We start from the raw sequence: 24,823 nt of genomic DNA on the forward strand, positions 1-24,823 counted from the left end.
TTATAACTTGCTTTGTATGTTGCCTTGGGTAAAGGCAACTAATAAATAAGTAAATAAATAAATAAAAAGATGGAGAAAGCAACTCACAAGCCTACAAAACTGCTAGTAGCAAGGTTATTAACAGTGTGAAGACAGAATAATAACAGAGAAACACATAAAGGTTTGGAACCCAATCCCGTATATTGTAGGTCTTGCGGATAGTTGTCTTGTAACATTAACAAAGACTTCCATGAGACAATATTTGCATGATACAGGGGATTTTTTTATGTGACAGACAGGAAATGACAATAATAATTGACAGTGACGATGAAATGGTGTGCCGGAGGTGATAAGATGGGTTGGTGGCGGAAGTGAGGTCATCTGGAGTGACCCGGAAATGAGATCATCTAATATCGTCGTATCTTTGGTACCCAGAAGAGGACTGTTTCTTGGATGGATTTTGAATGGAGTTTTGGAAGGTAAGTCTTGTAATCATCTGCTTTCCTGAAGAGAGAGGCATTAGTGCTAAACATCAAATCTCCCGGGTTGTTGTATTCACGCTGTGATGGGCCCGTTTGCTGTCCCCTATTCGCGTTTGTGTGACAACAGCAACATCAAGAAATTTTAAGAGGTGGAAGACAAAACCATTTTTTAGTCTGTGAAAGGTGGTGCGCCATTAAATTGTGACTGAAGGTTTGTGTTCATACCAAGTACAATGAGATTCTTACTTGCATGTCTTCCACAGAGTAGTGACAGCAATACAATACAAATACAGAATGAATACAGCACAAAAAATAAATACAACACCATACATTACATGCAATATCTAACTATTTTAAAAATAATCAGATATGTACACTAATGCCGTTGTTAGTATGGGAGGCTGTGAAGAAGATTTCTGACCTGCAGATAAAAAACTGTCTCTTAGTCTGGTGGTAAAAGTCACAATGACCATAAACGGCAAGCTGTTTACGATGGCTGGTATCATTAATAATACTGTCTGCCTCTCTAAGACAGTGTGTGTTACATCTGTGCCGCCTTCATCACACTCTGCAGTGCTTTACAGTCCTGAGTTGAGATTAATAATAATAATAATAATAATACATATTATTTACATAGCGCTCTGCCATATCAGGGCGTTATGTGGCCAGTGAGGATGAACTCTACTGTGTACCTGCACAAGGCTATAAGCACAGATGGAGACATGTCAGGTAATACACTTTTTTGTACTTCCTAATTAGATTCAGGTCTTTCGATGTGTGCAGCCAGCTGCTGGGAGTGTTCTACCAGCCCATAGTAGCCAGTGTGGTACTCTATGTTGCAGTCTCCTGAGGATGCAATCTAAGCTCAGAAGAAACAGAAAGCCTGAACAAACTTATCAGGAAAGCCTGCTCCATTATAGAGTGAACCCTGGACACACTAGAAGCTAGTGCTGAAAAGAGGATGGTATCAAAATTGGTGCCATCATGAAAAATCCCCTGCGTGGAGCACTTTTAGCCACAGGCTCATTCCACCATGGAATCACCTCTGGGGGTGTTTTCTGGCCACTGCAATTCAATGCTTCCACCCAATGTACTCAATAGATGTATTTATTTATTTATCAATTGAATGATTGGCTGTATACTTTATCCTGTGAGTCTGTATCCTTGCTATTTATGTCTCTACTGCTATATGCATCTGAATTACCCCTTGGGATTAATAAAGTTTATGGTATCTAATCTAATCTAATAAAGATGTTTGTTCTTGTTGATATCTGAGATGTGTTTTGTTATCAGTGACTATAATGTAACAGCAAACAGTAAATTATTCATTCCAGGAATTTGGTTTTAAAAACCATTAGACAAGTATTGATGCCATTAAATATTGCTTTTGCTTCTGGTTAGGATGAAAGAGTTACCATTTTCTGTTTTGTCTTGGAAGAGTGAAATTTAATAGGCTGGGTCTACTATTGGTCAGTTTGTAAATAATGAAAAATCCATACGGAGGTGCAACCCTTCATAGCTGTGCTGTTCATCTAATAAGGATTAGCAATCCAAACAATTCAGTGACAATTCAGGCATACTGTGTCACTCATATGAGATTTTCTTTAGTATATCATAATGTATATGTTTATTCTGTTTTTTCAGACAGACATAAGCATAGGCTAGGTGCCTGATGGGTAAACACCATGCCCGCACACACAATGGACAAGATACTCTGTTGTTATTCAGAATTTGCTTTAAGACATTGAATTTGCTGATGGAAAAGAAAAAACAGGTAATATGTGAGTGTTATGTCCAATCTCCAATCCAGGCACCTCATTTACAAAACCTATATAAAAATGTGTAAAAAAATATTTTTATTTATAAAATTTCTATGCAATTTGTCCTTTATAAATCGCAATCATCTTGTAGACGTGTATTCGTTAAACCCGGAAACAACCATATATGGACCATACTAATCAGCCTCATACATATGCAATCATGATGCTGCAGACCATCATTGACTGATAGAGCAGCCTCTTACATGACACATCCAGTAGTGCGAGACAGAAGTTCTCCTCTCTAAATTAGAGGCATATGGCAAGCCAAATGAACATTTAGAGATATCTCAAAAACACAGGTGTCAGCAACAAGCGCAAATACGTTGAATGTTACTTCTGCTATAAATGCTGTGTGCTCCAGCCGCACCATGCCTAAAATAAAATAAAAAAATGTCTGATCTCTGGAGACGAAGCAGTCACCGCCAGAGTGTTCATGGAATGAGAGGAGGGAAAACAGCACATCTATGCTGTATGATTTCGATCTGCAAATGTAATTGGAGTTGCCTTTTTATGCAGCATTATGCCACAGCAGTCCTGAGTATTGTGAGTCTCATCTTGGTATCACAGATGACTTGTGCGTTTATGAAATGTCACTGCCTATGGTTAATAAAAGCAGCTTTATTCTCATTAGGTGGGAGTTGGAGACCCCTATTCCTGGTGTTAGCACATGCAGACAAGTGCCTCACATGCACAATATTATATTAGGGCTTGCAGTGGTTAGCTTGGTCCAAGGCTATATAAATCATGTTATAAAGTTTAAACATAAAACACTGGCTGTAGGTACTTTATTGTAAATAAATATCTTGCACAGTATGACATACAGTATTACCTAGCTAATGCCAGTTCTTCCTTTCTTTGATGTTTTGCCACTGGCACATGTGACAAATGTATTTTGTTGGAGCTGTTCCTCATCCTGTGTATTGTGGATGTATTAATTTGTTTCAACAAAACTGAGAGCTAATTTGAAGTTAATTAGAAGATTTTTCATTCAGGAGTAGAAGAGATAATCCACCAAAATTCAAAAGTAAATGAAACGTGTAATTATTAAATATCAACTGGCATCTGATATTTATGGAGCATATAATACCAATGTCAACTTACAAACCTAACTCTTTAGGCAAATATTTATTAGTCTTTTTATTCAAAGTTCAGAAACCATGTAGCCTCAGTCCTTGTATAAGATTGTCCCAAATGATGTCACACAAAGTGTGCAGATGTACCAGCCGATGATAGCTGGAACATACCAGGGGCTTCATGTATAAACGGTGTGTATGCACAAAAATGTTGCATACAACCGTTTCCACACTCACATCACAATGTATAAAAACTAAACTTGGCATAAAGCCATGCACATTCTCATGCCAGCCTTAACCTGTGCGTACGCAAGTTTTCAGCTCAGTTTTGCAAACTAGAGGCACCCAGCGTCAAAGCAGTGCTACTGTTCCTGTGTGGTTTCCCTTTATTTTTTAGATTCACTTCCCTGATGTGGCTTTATGAAATACACTGAAAATAATCGCATATCATTTTTTAGTTTAAGGCATCTGATTGAAATCAACCTGTAACAATATAATGGTGCACAGAATTGCCAAACTATTCCAAATACTGTGGCTGCTTTTAGCATTATTATTCTTGGTGCACCACTCAGAGAATTTTAACCCACTGTACAGCACCTGATCGGAAAGAGGATTATCGGGATATAGCATCTAGCACATGATGCCTCAGCCATGTGCACAGTCTATTTGAACTCCTTCTATACGGCAAACACTTCAGAGCTCTAAAAACACTCAATCAGTCCATCAAGTGTTCAAAGTAGAACTGTTTGTACTTATAAGTACAATCACCTCAGTTTAAACTTGCACTACAGTTGTAATATTGCACAACCTGAGCCATTTATGCTTACATATTGTATATTTTCATTGTTTTTTTATTGTAATATTATTATTGTTGCTGTTATTTTATCATTTTATAGGAAAATATGTATCTCATTGTACCATACAATAACAATAAAGGAATTCAATTAAATTCAATAGAAGAGAGCGCGTATTTACAGTTGATGACAACTGACTTCTAAATCGATTTAGATTTCCAAGTGCTATCTTCTTGGAGCTCTTGATATAATTTTTAAGATGAAATTCAGCAAAGTATATATATTACATTGTACAAATAAATTTTTAACTTCATTGCGGCAGCTATGAGCTGGCACCTCGTTTAGGGATTGTTCCTGCCTCACGCTGTATGCTTGCTGGAACTGGCACGACCCTGGATGGACAGATGGATGGGATAATTAAACATGTACTATGAAGATATTTCAATGTTCCATAAAAGTTTTGAAGAATCTGCATTCTAAGCTTAAATATGGTTTTACATTTAAAGAACTTATTGTGTGGCGATTGGTTACTTGGAGAAAGAAAAGGAAGGACAGGAATTGGAGACTAGTACATTTGAAAGAGACAGTACTGCTACAATAAATTATTCAATCGAGGGTCATGCACGGTACAGCAAGCATCTTGCAGGAGGCAGGAACAATCTTTGGACGGGGAGCCAGCTCATCACTACCATTACTCCTTGTTTAATACATGCTTAACTTCATTTCACATGAACATGATATCAAGATATATCTTAGTATTTAAATTGATCAGAGAGCTGTAATATCATGAATGTAATTTATTTTGTGTCATTTTTGAGTAAGAGAAAGCCCATTTAAGAAGCATGTAGTGATACACACACATAGAGTACATAGAAGAATATATAGAATACGAAGCATTTAACTTGCTATTTTAGTTACAATGGGATTTGAGAAACTAGAAAATTAAACAATTTTAAGATTAAGTTTATGATGTTCTACTTTAATGACAAAAAAACTACGTGATTGAAGTGGACATTTTGACCTTTTTTTAACTGTGTCCCTATTTTTTTTCTTTTCTCTGTACCCTAATACGCTTCCGTATGACACTCAGATAATGGCCAATGACTTGCCTTTTTATGGGGACTTTGTTATCTGACCACTTCTTTTATTTTCCGGCATTGTGCGACTTTCTGAACTTGAACTTTCGAGTTTCTCCATCACTCTGTCACTCGATCACCTTCCTTTTGTTGTTTATACTATTGCTTAAACTAACAAATAGTATATTTTTCTTTGCCTCCACTTGGTACTTGCTGAAATTCTTCTATTTTCCCCGTGCTTTGCCATTGTCTTTTCACACAATGCTAAACTTAAGGGGCTATTTATATTGATTTGCATGTTAAAATATGCAAAATTCCTGGAGGAGTCAGGGTGGGGAGGCAGGCACGTGCATTACTTTTCACGCGGACCGGGATTTATGCAGCGGAAGTCCATGGAAGTTGGTGTACGGACGGTTTTGTGCATCTGAATGTTATTGAGCGTACGCACATTTCCACTTTTGTCCGTACGCCATGTTTTAGTGTGAATTCTATGCATGACGTTATGCATGATGCCCCAGATCTGGAGTTGATACCTTAGTAAGGTGATAGTCATATGCAAAATGTAAACCAAAAGGAAAGAATAAATTAATAACGTAATAACTCGCTAGCAAAAACGAAACACAAATAATAGCAAATTTAAAATGATAAAACAATGATAGTTGGACATTATGAAATGAGTAAAGTCAAAGTTTAGCTGGCCATCTTCCCCTGTTAGGCACTGCACATGGCCTTATAAAAATAGTAGGCTCCATAACTATAACTTGATTACTTTGTAGCAGAATAATTAATATTGCTTTTTCTAAGATACCAAAAAAGTGTGTGCTCTCATCTGGTTGGGAAGGGGATGTTACCTTGAAAAGAGGAGTTTAAGCATCTTGGGGTCTTGTTCACAAGTGAGGGAAGATAGGAGCAAGAGACCAACAGGTGCATCAGAGTAGCATCTGCAGTTATGTTGCATGGTTGATGTATTGATCAGTCTTGATGAAGAGAGAGCTAAGCTGTAAGGCAAAGCTCTCTATCTACCAGTCAGTCTATGTTCCTACCTTCACATATGGTCACAAGCTTCTGGTTGTGACTGAAAGAAATAGATCACGGATGAAAGCAGAAATGAGCATCCTTCGCATGGTACCTGGACTCATCCTTAGACAGGGTTAGGATCATAAACATTAGGAAGAAGTTCAAAATAGAGATGTTGCTCCTCCTCTTCAAAAGCAGCCAGTTGAGGTGATATGGACATGTGATTAGGATGCCTCCTGGATGCCTCCCTGTAGAGGTGTTTCATGCCTGTCCAAATGTAAGGAGATCTTGAGATAAACCTAAAACACACTGGGGAGATTATATCTCCCAGCTGGCCTGGAAACATCTCAGTATCCCTGGGGTGAAGCTGAAGGAGGTGGTGGGGAAAAGAGATGTCTGGGCATCTTTGGATGGATAGATGGGTATTCTAAGGCACAGCACACCAACGATTTTACTCAAGTCCTATGCTATTTACTTTCATGTTATATACAGTAAAATAGCTGTTTGGAGCATTAGGGTTTTAGTTTATTATATTGAAAATGTCTTAATCTTGTGTAGTGCCCACTTTTTTAGGGTTTGGCCAAGGTGTGGCTGAAAGAAATTGGGCTTGCTTCCTTTAGAGTATTCCATGTTCCAAAGGTTATCCCGGCGTTTTTGGGGTGATTCCTAAGGAGGTTGCCATTCTCAAGGAATACGTGACACCGCAACTCCCCTACGGCATTTCTCATGTTCAAAGTAACTTTAAGAGGTTATGCACAGTGAGCCATTTCAATATATAAAGCTGTTTTATAAGGAGTAATTATGGTACAGCTTTTTTGTGCATGCTTCTGAGAATTGTGTTACATCAGCTAAATAGACAATCGTCTGGAATAAAGAAACAATATTTTCCTCAAACATAAATGTCTTTTTTATTGCTCATACCTCTTAGTAACCTGCGTTATGCCAGATCACTGAAGGAAAAGGGCACTGCATCATTTCGTAAAGACATGCTTTGTCGCCTAGATAGAGGTTAATGGATTAAGGAATCCGTAGCAGTACTCCAGGCTCTGTGGAGCTATTTGGAATGGAAGACAATTTTCAATAATGAGGCAGCCAACATAATTACTTGTTTGAGGAGATAGAATTTGTAAGCCTTCTCCATGAAAGTAACCTTTAGAACATTTAAGAAGGCAATATCACTATCCCCACCTTCACTATTTAATCTTCTTTTCCTTCCAAATTACATTTTGCATTTGGCTTTCCCATCAGCTCAACATAGCTTTTTAAAATTTATTTCAAATTGTTACTGTCTATTGGAATTATATTGTACCAACTGTTGAAATTCTAATTACCGCTGTATGTAATATTTTTGAGCACATGACTTCCTATTAACCCTCTGAATGTTAAATTTACATGGCATTGACGACATTCACCTTGGGGCATTTACTGTATTTGTTACAACTGCAAAGAATTTGCAGTTGATGTTTTGTAATGCTATGGCAAGGGTACATGCTGGGACAGGAGGAGTGCTCACAATTCTTGAGTCTCTGGCACAGTTCATAAATTACATTTATCTTTTGTGGTGATCATGTCTGTGTGGATTTCCAATTGAGCCCTTTTTTATCGACTTGGGCCAGCTTATGCCTATCAATTGCATTTCAAGGCTTTCCCCTCAGCACATCGAGTTCAGCAATCATTCTGGAATATGTGCAAAAAAAGTAATTAATTATGCCATTAAGAGAGAATTACAACCTCTACTATTAAGGCAGAAAAAATAACAGGATTAGGATTATATATATTGTGCTATTTGGCAGTAGTCACTATGAAAAACTGAATTCTGTAAAACTGGCGAATTAAAAAAAAAAAGAACGCAATATACATAAGATCATCTCCAGTGGTCCATCAACTCCATGAGAGGTATTTAGCCCACAACTGTACATTATAGTGAACGATGCTGAAATGTTAAATTTCACATTAACATCAGCAAGGTCAAAACAGAAGCCGAAGTCAGAACCAATTGAACTGCACTATTGTCAAGTTTAAAACGCTGAGAGGAAATCAAATACCCAAGTGCAGTATTTACCTTGTTTTGTATGTGTATTATGGCTTACATTATTCTTTTTTATCATAGGGAATTTGTTTTTTGGAGTTTGTTTATTGTTTTCATGATGCAATGAGAAGTCAACCAAAATGACACCTTTCATTGGCGAACTAAAAAGATTACAATATGCAAGCGTTTCAGGCAACTCAGGCTTCTACTTCAGGCAAGATGCTTTCAAGATGTAAATTTAAAACATTTTATTTTGCTATTTTCTTTCTTTGTTTACGCAACATGGTCTAGGTGTCAGTGACCACAGTCAGCACATCAATTATATCACAGTTTCTGCAGATATAAATATACTGTCATCATTTGATAAATTATCTCTCAATTGGATAAAACTCTTATACTCATACAAAAGCTTATATTTCCAGTGTAGCTAACTTATATAACAGTTAGGCCCTGGTGTAAACCCAAAGGAAAATGTCACTGCTCAATGATTAATGTTTGATGGTACATGAGCCTTACAAGAGATTCTCATTTATGTTTCATTTAAGAATCAACTTTATTACAGACGTTTCTCCTAAAATTCCATAGGAGGGATAGCTTTAGACAAAAAGGTGACATGAGATACAAAACATGAGGTAAAATGAATCAAAATTAACAATCTGGTTTGAAAAGCATGTTATTTATATTTTGTGAGATCTCTTTCTCATCTTGTTTAAATCTCTTCAAGACTGGATATTTTTGACTTATTATTGGACTGATGCCATTATCCAAGGGACTTACAACATTTGAGATATGACTGGTAACATTTCTTTTGGTTTTCTAATTAGAGTATAGGCAGGTGTGATATAGCGGGTCCACAGCTCTCTCAGCAAAGGCCAGTTTTAAATAAATAATCACTGCGCTTGCGGCTTAGCGAGGGGGCGTGGTAGTTGTGGCTGTAGCAGTTCTCAGGGCGATCTGCGGTGTGGGCGCTTCTCACCTAAGTGCACAGGTGAGAGACTGCCCACATCCGTGATTGTTCCTGGGGCTGCTAATCTGTCACAGCTGCTATGCCCTCTCAAGACATATATAGAAGCACGAGCCGGCCAGGGAAAGAGGGGTAGAAAAAGAAAGAATGAACGAAAAACAGAAAAAAAAGGAGAGTAGAACAAGAAGAGAAAGAAAGACGGAGGTGGCTGGAGAAAGCAGGACGCAGGACAGAGAGAGAGAGAGCCGGTGCTGGTAAGCGAGCGAGCGAGTGAATGCTGTCTGGGTGTTAGGCCGATACCCGGGAGTTGTAGCAGTGGTCGCTCGCGCAGGAGTAGCGGGAGTAACTAGTGAAGGGCGACTGGCCACGTAAGGCCAGGAAGGCAGCGGGAGTCGGGAGGCTTTGGTGGTGGATTCCCCAACGTGTGCGTCCTGGCTGTTGGGTGAAAACCAAGTCTCGGGACTGGGATGAGTGCGAGACCGAAGCCAGGATCGGGAGGATCGCGTCTAGTGTAAAAGAAGCACCGGGCTTGTCATTGTTTTAAAGAACTGCTTCCAGCAACGTTTTAACTTCAGTTTTAAAGGATTGTTTTTGTAATTATTTTTAAACCTCCACATTTCTTTTACAGATTATTTCTTTATTGAACTTTTGAAGCACTGCACTTGATTTATTTTGAACACTTTGTTTATGTTGTTGTTTATAAATAAAAGCACTTTTGCACTTTGTACCATCCCCATGCTATGTTGTTGCCTCACTGTCTAGCTCATCGGTAACATTTCCGACAGTGTAGGGTTCAAGGGCTCCCAAACAGCAGATGGGAGCATGGAGCAGAACCCGCATCGTCACAGCAGGTGAAGTGGCTTGCTCATAGTTAAATGGTGTTAGCAGTGGGATTTAAACACATAACCTCAGGGCTTGAAGTCTAATGTCATATTGCCTACCGTATCTTCCAGAATGAGTATGATTTAATTGGAGCAGGTCAAGTCAGGTTGGGGAGCAGGCACTAGTACAGCTCTTTGAAGTACCCACCACACAACAAAACAGCTCAGGATACAGTTGGCAACACCCTAGGCAGACACGTAGTCCACTTCCACCCTCCAGAAGTGACCATTTATCTGCTGCAGCCAAGTGTTACGTGGGCGACCCTTTGGCCTGCTCCTCAGCATTAAGGATCCTGCAAGCCGGATCAACCTCGAGCACAGCAAAATAAATTAGAGTAACTAATAGCATTACTCAGAAGCATGGTGTTTTATGACCACAAACAATGATAAATGCATTTCACCTTTCATTTACTGAGTGCACAATGAAAATACAGTCAAATTACAAAAATAAATGTAAAGACAGTGCTTGGAAAATCTGCATCTCTTGTGTGTCTTTGCTGAGATCTCTGCTAAAACCCAAGAGGAGACACTTGTGAGACTACCAAGAAGCATAAGACAAAAGAAAGTTTCTCTAATTGTATTTATTGCTGATCACATTGTCGTCTAGGAGAAACCAAAAAGATATTAAGGTGATCCCTTTTTTGATTTTTCATACCTATGGGAAGTTGTGTTTGCAACTTTAACTCAAATTCTTGTCTCTTAGTCTCTGACCTGACTTTATCTTTTGACTTCAATTTTTCAGCCTATTGCTGCAAACTCTTGTTTTTTTGCGCTCACAAGTATCCTTTGTCACCTGTGTGCCATAACAACAAATACAACAAAAAAGCATCAGTAGCCAAAGAATAGTTTGAATTGCAAAATAAAACACACTAACCGCATTTTTATCCAATCCTTGGATAGTTTGAGATGCCATGTGCCCATCTTTATATTGTAACATCGATGACATCACACATTGCACAATCCCTGGGAATTTGTAAGTAATTCACCACAGCAATGGCCAACACAACCTTGACAAAATGCTGCTGTCTGTGAAACAAACAAAATGATGTTGCAGGAACATGTTAAAAATGTCTTTTTCCAGACCCTTTTTCGCCAATGCATAACTTAAAGTCAACATTTTTTTACAGTCCGTTCTCTTTCTCATATCCTTTCACTGTATAAACATATCCTGATTGTTTTTTACAGTTTTTTATTTACATTTTGAAAGGCAACATAATGTACGCCACAATCTTTTGTACCAATAGTGTGAAAAGGTCATGCATCCCCACAATCCCCAAACATGGCAGCAGCCACCAAAAGTAAGAAAAATGTCTCCAAATGAAATCCTAGCAAATGGCAACAGGAACAGTGAAAATTTAAAAGGTACTCTTTAAAACACAAGCAATAATAACTTAAAGCTACTTGGTGTGACCTGGAGTCCCAAAGTATGCACGCCCCACACTAGAGAGGGATATCAGTGTCAAAACCCTGGCTAGTAACAATACAACACAGAATCTTTATAAAATAAAAAGATTTTTTCTTCACAAAATGTTCTTCAACAAGAATGAAGATCCATAGAGTACAAAAGGAAAAATGGAGTTGCTTAAACCAATAATGCAATTTAATGCACATAAACTTCCAGTTTCAGAATCCAATGAGTGGTCAAAAGACGGAGTAAAAAAATGTAACAAATTCAATAAATTAAAATCAGCACAAAAAACATTCAAATGAACTGCCAGGATCTGTGAGAATTTCTTTGCCTTTATAGGGCTGACGGGCAATCCCTGCTGTTGATGGGCAGGGGGTCCCATTTCTTAGGGATCCACCAACAAAACACAAGGCGCATAACAAAGAAAGCCTATACACAAATAAAAATACATAACTAACTAATAATAACAACTAATAAAAAAATATAAGAAATATCAAATTTCTAACATACAATATTAACATACAGAAAAGAATTAAACCTGAAAAAGGAACATATAAGACAAAGATTTGTACTCCAGCCATGGGAGGAACTGGATCCTGACAGCTGTGTGTCATACTAAACACGTCACTCGCACTGAAGACTTATTTTTCAGGTTCTGGCTTGTACAATGTAAAAGAATATTGGAACAAATATGAATACAGCTTAGAGAAAACACAAAATTGACTCTTTATCATGTTACAAACACAATCTGGTAACTCACATTTTCCATGGCAAATCAAAAATCTAATTCAAGAAACAAGAAGAGTGCTGACTGCTAGAGGACTACAGATTTAAGAATGCCACAAAATGAGATTGTCTGCAAATAGAGCTTGTGCCATGGTCCTATTCCCACCCATGCATTCACCATTTAGGGAAGAGTCTTTCAGTAATCAGTGGAAGTGACTTGATGGAAGGCCATTGTCCTGGTAACCAAACAAATCATGACAGCAGATCATGAAACTGAGCTTCTCCTCGACATTGGGGACCACTCTCCATGAGCTAGCCTTACAACATGCTTAGCACCTTGTGATGCTGATAAAGTAGTCCTGTCATGGAATAAATGAGCAATAATTTTCCAGATGGTTCATCCAAGCACTTTGCTGTCAGCCCATTAAATAGACTTTGTCAGTGTTTATCAGTCCCACAGGGCCGAGCCTTATGGAAGGTTTACCAGGTTTATTATCAGCTGTGAAGTTGCAGTGCTAACCAATGCACTGCTGTTCTGACTACAATATCATATACTGATTTGTAGTTTTACTGTTTAAAATGTACATATTTATTTATTATATAATAGTTTTTTATTTATATTATTTAAAAGTCTAAGCATGTTTTTCTTATTTCGGTTCATTGGGGTTGTTGGGATATGATTATTACTATTATGTGTTTGTTCTAAATTTTGATATCTATGACCTTTACCTAATCAACTGTAACAAATGGTGTTTTGAAAATAAAGTATTAAGTTTAATTATAAGTTAACTTACCACCTACACTTTAACTAATCAGAGTATTAAAGAATCTTATATATTAAGTAATGTCCGTACACATACTATGTTATCTATTACATAATAAAATGCAACTGTCTCTGTGTGTATTTGCTGGTCAATCTGATTGGTCAGTTTGGCTTTTGTCTGATTGGTCAGTTTCGCTGTGGTAACTCAGTGGTAGGTCTAATGGCACAATTTTTTAAGGGTGCAAAGTTCAATTTATGATTGTAACAAGTTTTTTTATTTTTATTTTTCTGAAAGTGGCTCACTAAATACTAATGAGGGAATATGTATTTGCAAGAATAGGAGTGAAGTTTTCACAGTGGGTAATGAAGGTCCGTCTACCATTGGTGATAATGAAAAAGCAGGTGGAAGGTGAGCAAGACGCCTTGAAATGACAAAGTCAGAGAAATGTCAGAGTCAGAGGCTTTGAGTAGGAAAGCGCAGATCAAGACAGGTTGAGGAAAGTTGTAGGAGGAACACTGACAGTACATGTAGGGCAAGTGATATCAAGTACCTATGGTGGGATGCAGTAAGACCCATCATATAATTTTCCTCTTACCCTTTGTTATATATTTGAGTTTAAAAGCCTTCACCAAGTTTTAGGGCCATGCATGCCAAGAGATTGGAGTTTGGAGCTAGACTGCCTAGGGTGATGTCTGCTTAGTGGATCCAGAGTGCAAAAAGAGCAGTTGTGGCTTTTGAAAATTTGTGGCCTGCACCCTTTAATGAGATTTTGGAAAAGCAGTATTACAATATAAATGGGGAAAAAAAGAAAAATGGGAATACAATACTTTTTAAAGTATTCTAAGAAGTATTTATGTCAATTTCTTAATTTCAGGTAAGTGCATTACTGGAGATTTTGAATTTGTATTATTTGTTTAGCAAGTGACTTGAGCTTCCTAATTTCAATAGTTATGAATATTAACATCTAGCATGTTTACCTTGTTATGGTGCAGAGTGTTCCACATTGCAAAACGGGAGTGAGGCCTACAAAAACCTTCACTGGCCAGGGCAGGCTTTGTTTGCCTGCCTGGAATAGGCCTCACCCAATGAATTAACCTGAGCTTCACTAGCCTGCCCCAGGCTTCACAAGTCCAAAAAGGGGACTGAGCCTTTGAAATAGACTAAAATGTCTTAAAATATAACAAAAGGCTCACAAAAGGAGGGATGACCATAAACCCTCAAGTTGTATAATCGAAAAAAGCCTTCACTGGCCTGGCTAGGCCTCTTTTGCCTGCCTGCAATAGGCTTCACCCAATGGGCTTAACCTTAGTTTCAATAAACTGCCTCGGGTTTTGTAGGTCAAAAAAGGAATTTAGTTTTAGAAATAAACTGAAATGTCCTAAAAATATAACAAAAACCCCACAAAAGAGGTTAAACAAAGAATCTACAAAAAAATACAAAAACTAAAAAATAAACAAGAATTCACTTAAAAGGTAAATCATAGCAAACTAGTCCCATCTAAAAATCAGAAGAAGAATACAATTGATACATAATTAAACAACAGTAAATCCAAACAGAATACACTATAAGTGAATGATCACCAGCTCCGGAGCCTTCTCAGCAAATTTTATAGACACAATGGCTCAGCATTCGTGATATCAGGGTGGTCCCGCCTTTCTGGGGCTTAACACACAAGGAACCAGGAACCTAAGCACATTTAAAGGAACAGTACACTGTTACAGAATTGCAATTGAAACTAGCAGAAATAACAGAAACACGTGAACAATAAGGGTTTCATGGTGGCACAATGGTATCACTTCGCGTCCCCATGTCTTTGGGGGTTTCCTCTGGGTGCTCCAGTTTCCTCCCATAATGCAAAAACATGCAAGATAGGTGGATCAGGGCTACAAAATTGGCCATAGTGTATGGTTAGGGTGTGTGTGTGTTTGCCCTACGGCAGTCTGGGCCCTGCCAAGGGTTTGTTCCTGCTAGTACTCTGTGTTAGCTGGGATAAGCTCCAGCACACCCTATAACCTTGTTCAGGACTAGGTGGGTGAGAAAATAACTGACATAAAAAAGAATAAAGTAAAATGAACAAAAAGAACAATAAAACATAAATTACATATTAATTCACAGTAATATATAACAATATAATCTTGTATTAATATTTATCAATACATTGTTCTAAGGTTCAACAAAACATTAAGGAAGGTGCCTGTTGGAGGAGGTCATAGATACAACATTATTGATTTTTTTAGCAGACGTTATTAATAGGATAATCTATACTAATAAAAGGCAAAGCCCTAACTTACTCACTCATCACTAATTCTCCAACTTCCCATGTAGGTAGAAGGCTGAAATTTGGCAGGCGTATTCCTTACAGCTTACATACAAAAGTTAAGCAGGTTTCATTTCGAAATTCTACACATAACGGTCATGACGGTCGATAACAGTCGACAGCGTCCGCCATGTTGAACTTTCTTATTTAAGGCCCCATCTTCATGAAATTTGGTAGGCGGCTTCCCTGCACTAACTGAAACCGATGTACGTACTTATTTCAATGGTATGACGCCACTGTCGGCCGCCATATTGAACTTTCCAATGTCACTAATTCTACAACTTCCTGTGTAGGTAGAAGGCTGAAATTTGGCAGGCTCATTCCTTACAGCTTAATTACAAAAGTTGAGCAGGTTTCATTTTGAAATTCTACACGTAATGGTCATAACAATCAACAACGTCCGCCATGTTGAACTTTCTTATTTATGGCCCCATCTTCACGAAATTTGGTAGGCGGCTTCCCTGCGCTAACCGAAACCAATGTACGTATTTATTTCAGTGGTATGATGCCACTTTCGGCTGCCATATTGAACTTTCCAATGTCACTAATTCTCCAACTTCCCGTGTAGGTAGAAGGCTGAAATTTGGCAGCCTCATTCCTTACAGCTTACTTACAAAAGTTAAGCAGGTTTCATTTCAAAATTCTACGCGTAACGGTCATAACAGTCGACAACGTCAGCCATGTTGAACTTTTCTATTTATGGCCCCATCTTCACGAAATTTGGTAGGCGGCTTCCCTGCGCTAACCGAAACCAATGTACGTACTTATTTCGGTGGTATGACGCCACTGTCGGCCTCCATATTGAACTTTCCAACGGTCTGTGTTACTTATGGGCCCATTTTCAAGAAATTTTGTACGAGGGTTCCCAACGCTAACTGAATCCTACTTACGTACATATATACATCCATAGCCTGCAGCTCAGTCACTGTGTGAGGCGGCGTTGGGTCCCCCATCCCAACGCCTCCCACGTTGTTAGATGCCTGCCTATATAAGGCCGTCCGTCACTCCGGTCTCTACATTCCCTTCCTTGCTTTGCCACGGGATTCACGTCTCCCTGCTGATAACTGCAGCGGTTTTATTTAATCCACGGCTTCCCCACTATTTTATTGTTCGTTTATTACGATTATAGTTATTGTGTAGGTATTTTAGACTTACTTTACATTGTTCAGGTACCCATTTCCTTTATCATTCCAACCATACCCCCATTTACATGTCTATTGAGGTGATCACCATCGATCAAAGAACTGTCACTTACTGAGTGGTTTCTATGCCCGGAGATGGCACCTGCCTTTTCCATTCTCTTTGTTACATATTGCACGGCCATATCAGGCTCACTCTTGATATCTGGAGAAACATTGTGTCTTATGTATTGAATGACTGGGACAGGTTCAAGGTGTGGACTGATGACGGTACAGGAGATAATTATACTGCACAGGAGCACTAGAAGAGTGAAATGCTTAAGCCCTTCACCTATAGTTCTGCATGTGAGTTGATGGCTGCCGCTGAATTGTTTGGTTGTCGCTTTCAAGTGTACCGAAATGGCAAATATTTTACACCTTTGGACAACCGCCAATGCCTCTTAAACATCTTAGATTCACAGGTGACGATTTCAGTAGTGGACACTTTGATGTTTATGAATGTTTAAACTCTCAAAAGTTGATTGTGAAGTTATCGATGAAACCGGTTGTATGCTTACAACGCTTGACAGATGCCGGATGTCACTTCAACACAAGTCCTACAAATACTGTCGTAATTAAAACAAACCATGAAACTCATATCGATTATGACAGCAGCAATCCAAGCTGTGAGATTTGAAACAAGATTACTGTTCACATGGGCAACTGTACGTTGCATGCTTAAAAGTAAACTCAGCACAAAGCTTGGTCATATTACAACCGGAGGGCCGAACTCACAATGTGGTATACAAAGAGATCCTTAACAAATAATTATTGGTATATTTTTCCCTCAGTTTAAAAAGGCTTAATTTTCTTCTTCATAAAAATTTTAAGGCAGTACTTCGCTGCTGCGAAGCACGGGTATTTTGCTAGTCATACATAAATCCATGAAATCCAAACCTGATTTTTTAATGCCAGCTTTTAGCAGTGACTAAGTCACTTTACTGTTTGTTGAGCCTGAATGTGAAAGTTAACTTCTGCTTGTCTAGTTGCAATACCTTATTTTAAAGTTTAATATCACACTCCACCAAATTTCAAATGTCCCCTATAGATTTTTCATAGGCACTAAGGTGCCTGAAGTCATTCTCCGTCTGTATGGATTTCTCCAGGAACTCCAGTTTTCCCTCATCCCCAAGACATGCAAGTTGGGTTATTTGGTGATACTAAATTGGCGCTGTGTGAGTTTTGGTGTACTCAGATATGGCCTTGCATCCTTTCGTAAGTTGCGGTTGATATCTACCATGCTGATCTTAAACTGGATTAGATGGATTCAATAATGAATGTTTGGGTGGTAAGTTTGTGATTAATTTTAAATATACTGTAGTATTTTCTTCTATTTTTTTAGAAGTACCTGCAGTACTTTGGGTTGTAAATTGTAAAAGTTCTGTGCTGAGAAGTGAATTGAATTGAATTGAATTTAAATGCCAAATGGTTACATACATTCACATACAATATTTACTAGCTTATTCAGAAAGCTGTAAGCGTTTCATTTCACTCTGCAACTAAAGCAATCCACTGGAGCAAGACATTTGAATAAATTGTTTGGAACCCCACAATTCAGAGCCTTTAATTTATGTAGCATTCTTATATTAATAGATGGCGATAAGTGGAATCCGTGTGATGAAGTCGATACCTTGAAAGATGTTAGAGCAGCAGAATAATGGCGGCATTAACTGCTTGACCTCTAATCATTATCTATGCCCGGGGTCATGCTGTGGAAATATACTTACTCCTGGGATAGTATAAGCAATGAGGTTGAGTCTAAGTGTCAGAGTCGAGATTTTTATCAAACAGATTAATATGCAAGCATTGGGCATGCAGCATTTTACAAGAGCTCTTAGGAAACAGAGGGATAACTGCTAAGAGTTAGAGGTGGACAAAGAAATACAACTGGTAAGAAGACAGACAAGAATTTGAAGAACTCTCACTTCAAATGCAGCAGAAACAAGCAACTCAACTTTTTACATAAATATTTTGTGGACTTAACAAACCTCAAGGCCTGTTGTGTGCTCAACAAATTGCAAGTTCTTACATTTTTTACTGGAATATGGACAGTGTGGCCAGTTCTTGGAAGAAAGGACTGTGACAACAGAAGAATAGTTGGGATGCCAACCAGGTCATCCCATTTAATGTTCTTTCTTTTCTTTTTCTTTAACTCGAAATCAATGACTTCTGGTGTCAAAACAATATAGCCCCAAGGGCAGCACAAGTAACCTGAACAAGAGGCTCTCTTCAGCCAAACTTTAATTGAGCCTTTTGTTTTTCAGAAAGCTGGATTTGTTAGATGTAGGTTGATGATTCTCGGAGGTGTGCATTCAACAAACACTCAAAACTTTTCATTGTGTGGCTTAGTCAGGCCCGGTTCTACAGGCGAAGCCGCCATTGTGCCATTTAATTTCAGCCGTGCCCTCACCCTATAATGCCATCACTTGTTTAAACACTGAACATTACAAAAACTTTTGATTGATGTGCTGCGTAATTGAGCTGCCACAATTCACGTGTTGTGACTTTCCGGTTTTTCTTTGAAGCAAGTTACCAACATTCGACGGGAAAAGACGAGCCCCTCATCGAGCCTGCGTTCTGTTGAGGGCGGCCTATGTTCGGCCACCTTCGTGCATGTATGCTTTGCACGACCGGCAGAACTGAAACTGGGCTTAGTAGGCACCTTGGTCACTAGTGTGAGTAACCATTTACACCACCTCTGCCTTTCCAGACTGGAATTGCAGAGCTGGTTGTCCAGATTGTTTTCTTTTTATTTTAGTTTTACTTACAGTATCTTTTTAAAGGAGGGGTGGGGGGCACCTGATTATGCTACCTGACTATGTATTATCAGTATAAATGGAGTAGACGTTCTGTCTTTGATGGATGATTTTTCGACTAATTTTGTTTGGATTCCCTGCTAGCATGTAAGGTACTGATTCAATTTGTGTGTCTATTGGATTTGTTTGCTTTAGGTTTTGTTTTACATTTTGGAGTAAAACCTATTTTTGCTTCTCTTTTTCCTGCCTAGTCTTTCCTGTGCCCTTTCTGAATTCTGGAATAGATTCTTGTAGTGAGACGTTAAGCAAAATGGCACCTTATATTGGCTAACTAGAAATATTACAATATGCAAGCTTTCAAGGCAACTCAGGCTCCTTCTTCTTGTACATCTTGCCTGAAGAAGGGGCCTAAGTTACATATTGTAATCTTTTTAGTTAGTCAATAAATGGTTCTCACTATATCAACAATGGATAACAGGATATAACACCCTAGTACTGAATACATTATTAAAATTGTCTAGGCCTGGGCTTAGAGGTTTTAAGTTTCACACTCTCCACATCGGGACATTTTTTGACCATTAACTATTAAGGAGGCCTTATCCTCATTTTTGAGCCACAGCAGGCCTGAAGATTTTGAAGCTTGGCTGGCTGTAGTAATGTCATTTTCTATACCCAGATCTGATTCAGATTTTTTGTGTGAGTTTTTAACATGCTATCAATTTTGTTGTTGGCAAGGAAATCACAACACTAAGAAAGACCAATTTAGATACATGGCAAAAGTACAATGTCTAGAACTAGGTGCAGGATCTGAACCCAGTATTTGTGAGGCAGCAGCTCAAGCCACTGCATTATCATGCCACCCAATTATCTGTATCATAATAAAACTGTAAATCTTTAAGGATTTCAGTAATGAATGCTTTCTGATATAAAACCAAGGAATAAAGTCTCATTAAAATGATTATACTTCTGACTTTGAATTTACAAGTGAGGTTTGAAAATTTTGCAAATTTGGATATCTTTTGAACTGCCTATGACTTTGCTGATGAATCATCATTATGTGACTAGAGAAATAACCATGGAGCTCTTTGTCATTAACACTCTTAATATCATTGTCAGATAAAAGAATTAACTTGCAGAAATATAATTATCTTTTAGTTCACTTGAAATAGACCCTAATTTTCAAAGAATTTTGGGACCACTTTAGACTAAGTGCTGTAAGGCTCCTTGCTATAGTCACTCACTGCTGTGTAATACAAACAAAGCCGTGTTAAGCTCTTGTTACGCAGCAGTGTGTGACTCATACATGCACCTAGGTAGCCTCTATTCTAAAGTGTACCAAAACACCATTTGCACCATATATATAAAAGCATGTATTTAATTATATAGTGCCAACTTGCCAAAAGCTAAACCTATCATAATAAAACTAGATTTTTTAAAGCAATTCCTTCTGGTGTGAAAGTAGAAATTCAAAAGAAAAACCTGACATATTTAAATCCAATTGTGGCTTCTCTTTATGATCGGAAGTCTCTTACTTACTGTAATTTTATCTTTTCTTTTTTAAGATATTATTAAGTAAATATAAAATATGCTAATACAGAATAGTGCAAATCAACACGAAGCATCAAACATCGTCATGAAGTTAAAACACCTGCTCCAGAGTTTTCACCCATCACCCACCCCACAGCCCAGTGAGCCCAGACAGCATCTGATAAGGTGCCACATGAGAGGTTGGGTACCAAACAAAAAGAAGTGGGAGTTCAGGGTGATGTTTTTAGATGGGTGCAGAATTGGCTCAGACACAGGAAGCAGAGGGTGATGGTGCGAGGAACCTCATCAGAACTGGCCGATGTTAAGAGTGGTGTTCCACAGGGGTCAGTGCCAGGGCCGCTGCTATTTTTAATATATATAAATGATTTAGATAGGAATATAAGTAACAAGCTGGTTATATTTGCAGATAACACCAAGATAGGTGGATTAGCAGATAATTTGGAATCCGTTATATCATTACAGAAGGACTTGGATTGGGCAGATTTGTGGAAGATGAAATTTAATGTCAGTAAATGTAAAGTATTACACATAGGAAGTAAAAATGTTAGGTTTGAATACACAATGGACGGTCAGAAAATTGAGAGTACGCCTTATGAAAAGGATTTAGGAGTCATAGTGGACTCTAAGCTATCGACTTCCCAACAGTGTTCAGAAGCCATTAAGAAGGCTAACAGAATGTCAGGTTATATAGCACGATGTGTGGAGTACAAGTCCAAGGAGGTTATGCCCAACCTTTATAATGCACTGGTGAGGCCTCATCTTGAGTACTGTGTGCAGTTTTGGTCTTCAGGCTACAAAAAGGACATAGCAGCGCTAGAAAAGGTCCAGAGAAGAGCGACTAGGCTGATTCCAGGGCTACAGGGGTTGAATTATGAGGAAAGATTAAAAGAGCTGAGCCTTTACAGTTTAAGCAACAGAAGATTAAGAGGTGACATGATTGAAGTGTTTAAAATTCTGAAGGGAATTAGTACAGTGGATCAAGACTGTTATTTTAAAATGAATTCATCAAGAACACGGGGACACAGTTGGAAACTTGTTAAGGGTAAATTTCACACAAATATTAGGAAGTTATCTTTACACAAAGAACGATAGACACTTGGAATAAGCTACCAACTAGTGTGGTAGACAATAAGTCTTTAGGGACTTTCAAGGCTCGACTTGATGACAGTGTACCCAGGCATGGGAGAACAAGTAAGAAAATGTCTGCATAGCATAGCATTCAGGTGCGGAGATTTGGTTCACTGGTGTGAAATGTTGGAACATTTTAATAGTTTCTCCTCACTTCATCAATGAACTTGTTATCACTGTTTTCTTTATTACATATATTTGTTATAGTGAGATAAATTTAAAAATGACAGAGATAATAGAATTGAATTACATGAATTAGTAGTGTACATAGAATCTAGAAACAACACCGGGGTGCAAGGAATGGACCAATAGAATTAGCCCAAAAAGGACCTTTGTGGTTTCTTCAGGTGTTCAACAGCTACTTGTCCCTTGGTTCACTCTTGCATGCAATGCCAGCTCCGTCCTCACTCTGTTCACTTGTGGTGAGAGATGACCCAGATGCCACAATATTCCCTGGCTCAGTGAGCTCCAAAGTCCACTGGTGGCTTTGCAGTAGCCCTTCCTGAAGCAAATCATCATGAGCATGATCAAGAGGTCTGCCTGTGTTAGTGCTAAACCAGTCCTCCATCTTGGGGTCATTAGTCTGTTCTATTCTAATTCTGACACCAGTGTAATAAGTTTGAGTTTGAGAGACGGAAAAATGGAAGTAGCCTATTTATGCCAATTGCTAGAGTGCTGGCCTGAAAAGGACATTTGTGGTTTCTTCAGCACCCCTACACCAGCACCATCCAGGTGTTTGACAGCACTTCGTGCTCTCAGCTGCTTTGTCCCTTTGTGAGCTCAGGCATGCTGCACGTACTCCACTTTACTCAGCTCACACAAAGTGAGAGGCAACTCTCCCCGGATCAGTGACCTCCAAAATTCACCGCTGGCTTTTCATGATGGCCAATGGGCTTTAAAAATGAGAAGATACATCCAAAGTGCTCTCAAAGTGCTGTATTTCTGTCCCCTTCCCTCACATGCTGTTAATGGGGCCATTTTTCTCCAGGTATCGCTACCCGTTCAGACAGTCTGCCGACACTTGAGGCATATGTCCCTCTGAGGTCCAACCCCAGAAACTTTACAATATGTTTTTAATACCAGCTTTAAGTGGCTGAAACTGGTTTCATGGACAGCAGATTCCAACTGAAGTGATAAAAACATTCCTGTGCTAATTTTAGTTGTTGCTGGATGTGGAGGGTCTCTGCATTTCAAACTTACTTCTTAAAGAAGTACCTGGTGGAGATTTAAAATCTGTGCTGAAGTCTTAAGTTAAAATTGTTGGCTTCATCTGAACGTGATAGGCAGCAGATCATTGGCACTTTGGTGATACATTAAAGTGTGAGAGAAATACTGAATGACTGTAATCTTTAGATAATGCAGCTGTGAGGTTGTTTTTTAGTGGAATGGAAACACTGAGTACACGTCTAGTCATGGTAGTATAAAGTATAACCAAGCCATCTTTCAAATATTTCATAAGTTAAGTTGCTTTTATTTTTTTTACTTTTATGAACATGAACGCCATTGTCACATAACCTCATCTATTTCATGAAGCAGGAGAAGTGAGTTGGTGTGAATGAGGTTTGCATAAAACATCCTGCAACTGCAAAGACGAGCGCAAGATGGGGTGGAAGAAGAAGTCAGGCTATTAGCATATAACAAGGCCTACTGCTACATTTGTACAGTAAGGGACAGTACTTATCCTGTACTGTAAAGAATAAATAAACAGTACCATTATTACCATATCGAACAAATAGAGAATATCATTATTAGTGAATTTAATAAATAATTACATATCTAGCATCATACCTTTCTTATATTGAATACTCGGTTATCCAACCCCACCATAGTCTAATCCTCTATTTAACAAAAAGGTGCACTTCAGCACACACAAATGGAGGTGTTTCATGGTTTTATCATCAATGTTGTGTTTTTCCCTAGGTTGTAATTATTTTATTTTATTTATTTTGTATTGCATTTATTATTTTTCTTTTTGTTATGCTAATTCTGTTATGTTTGGCTGTCCCTTTAAATGTTCTTATGTCCCATTAACCTTGAAGGTGAAGCCATAGGAGGTGGGGCCACCCTGACATCACTGCTACTGGCTCCTCCCTCTCACTATAAAAAGCTGAGAATTAGAGAGATCCAGTAGCAGATCACTGCATTTGTATTGGAGATTTCTGTAAGTATTGATTTTGTTCTCTTGTTTTTGCTGGTTTTCTTGCCTTGTTTTTGGACTAGTTCAACTTGGATTGCCCTGTACTTCTCTATGTTAAACACTCCAACAATAGAAAATGGTTGGACTGGAATCATCTCAATATATTTTGAATGCCTCAGTATGCCAAAGCTTTTTAACAAGGGATCATGATGACAGCAAGCTGTGCTTTGGGAGCTCATTAGCCATCTTTAATTCTCAAATATACCAAACCCCATGTGTTCTACAGTATATTGAAATAAACTGAATCTGTGTGCAACAGATGTTCTTCATCTAATATTGCCATCAATGGTAAAGAACTTGAGAGGTTTATCTCTCTAAAAGAGGTGACTCCATGTGGTCTGTTTATTTTGTAGTGGACCCTGAACCAGATTAGTTCTTGCGCAGTAATGAATGTCAGATGTTCTGTATTTTCAGCTCAGCTTGATGTACTCATATTTAGAGTGCTTCCATTTGCAAGTTCAGAGGCCTATATGTGTACTGTTTGTTTTAAACTCATTCATACCATTTATGTTTTGTGCTTGACATTCAGAGTAGTATAATTAAACAAAATTGTTGTTGTGTGATAGGAGGTGAAGGCCCTGAAAATCGGTAGAATGATCATTATAAGGGAAACAGCTGACATGCAGTGCAAGAGCTTCTGCTGACAGAATGCTTCTGTTGGCAAAATTCATTGTTATGCTGAAGTG

Source organism: Polypterus senegalus, chromosome 6 (assembly GCF_016835505.1).
Source record: "Polypterus senegalus isolate Bchr_013 chromosome 6, ASM1683550v1, whole genome shotgun sequence".
NCBI lineage: Eukaryota > Metazoa > Chordata > Cladistia > Polypteriformes > Polypteridae > Polypterus > Polypterus senegalus.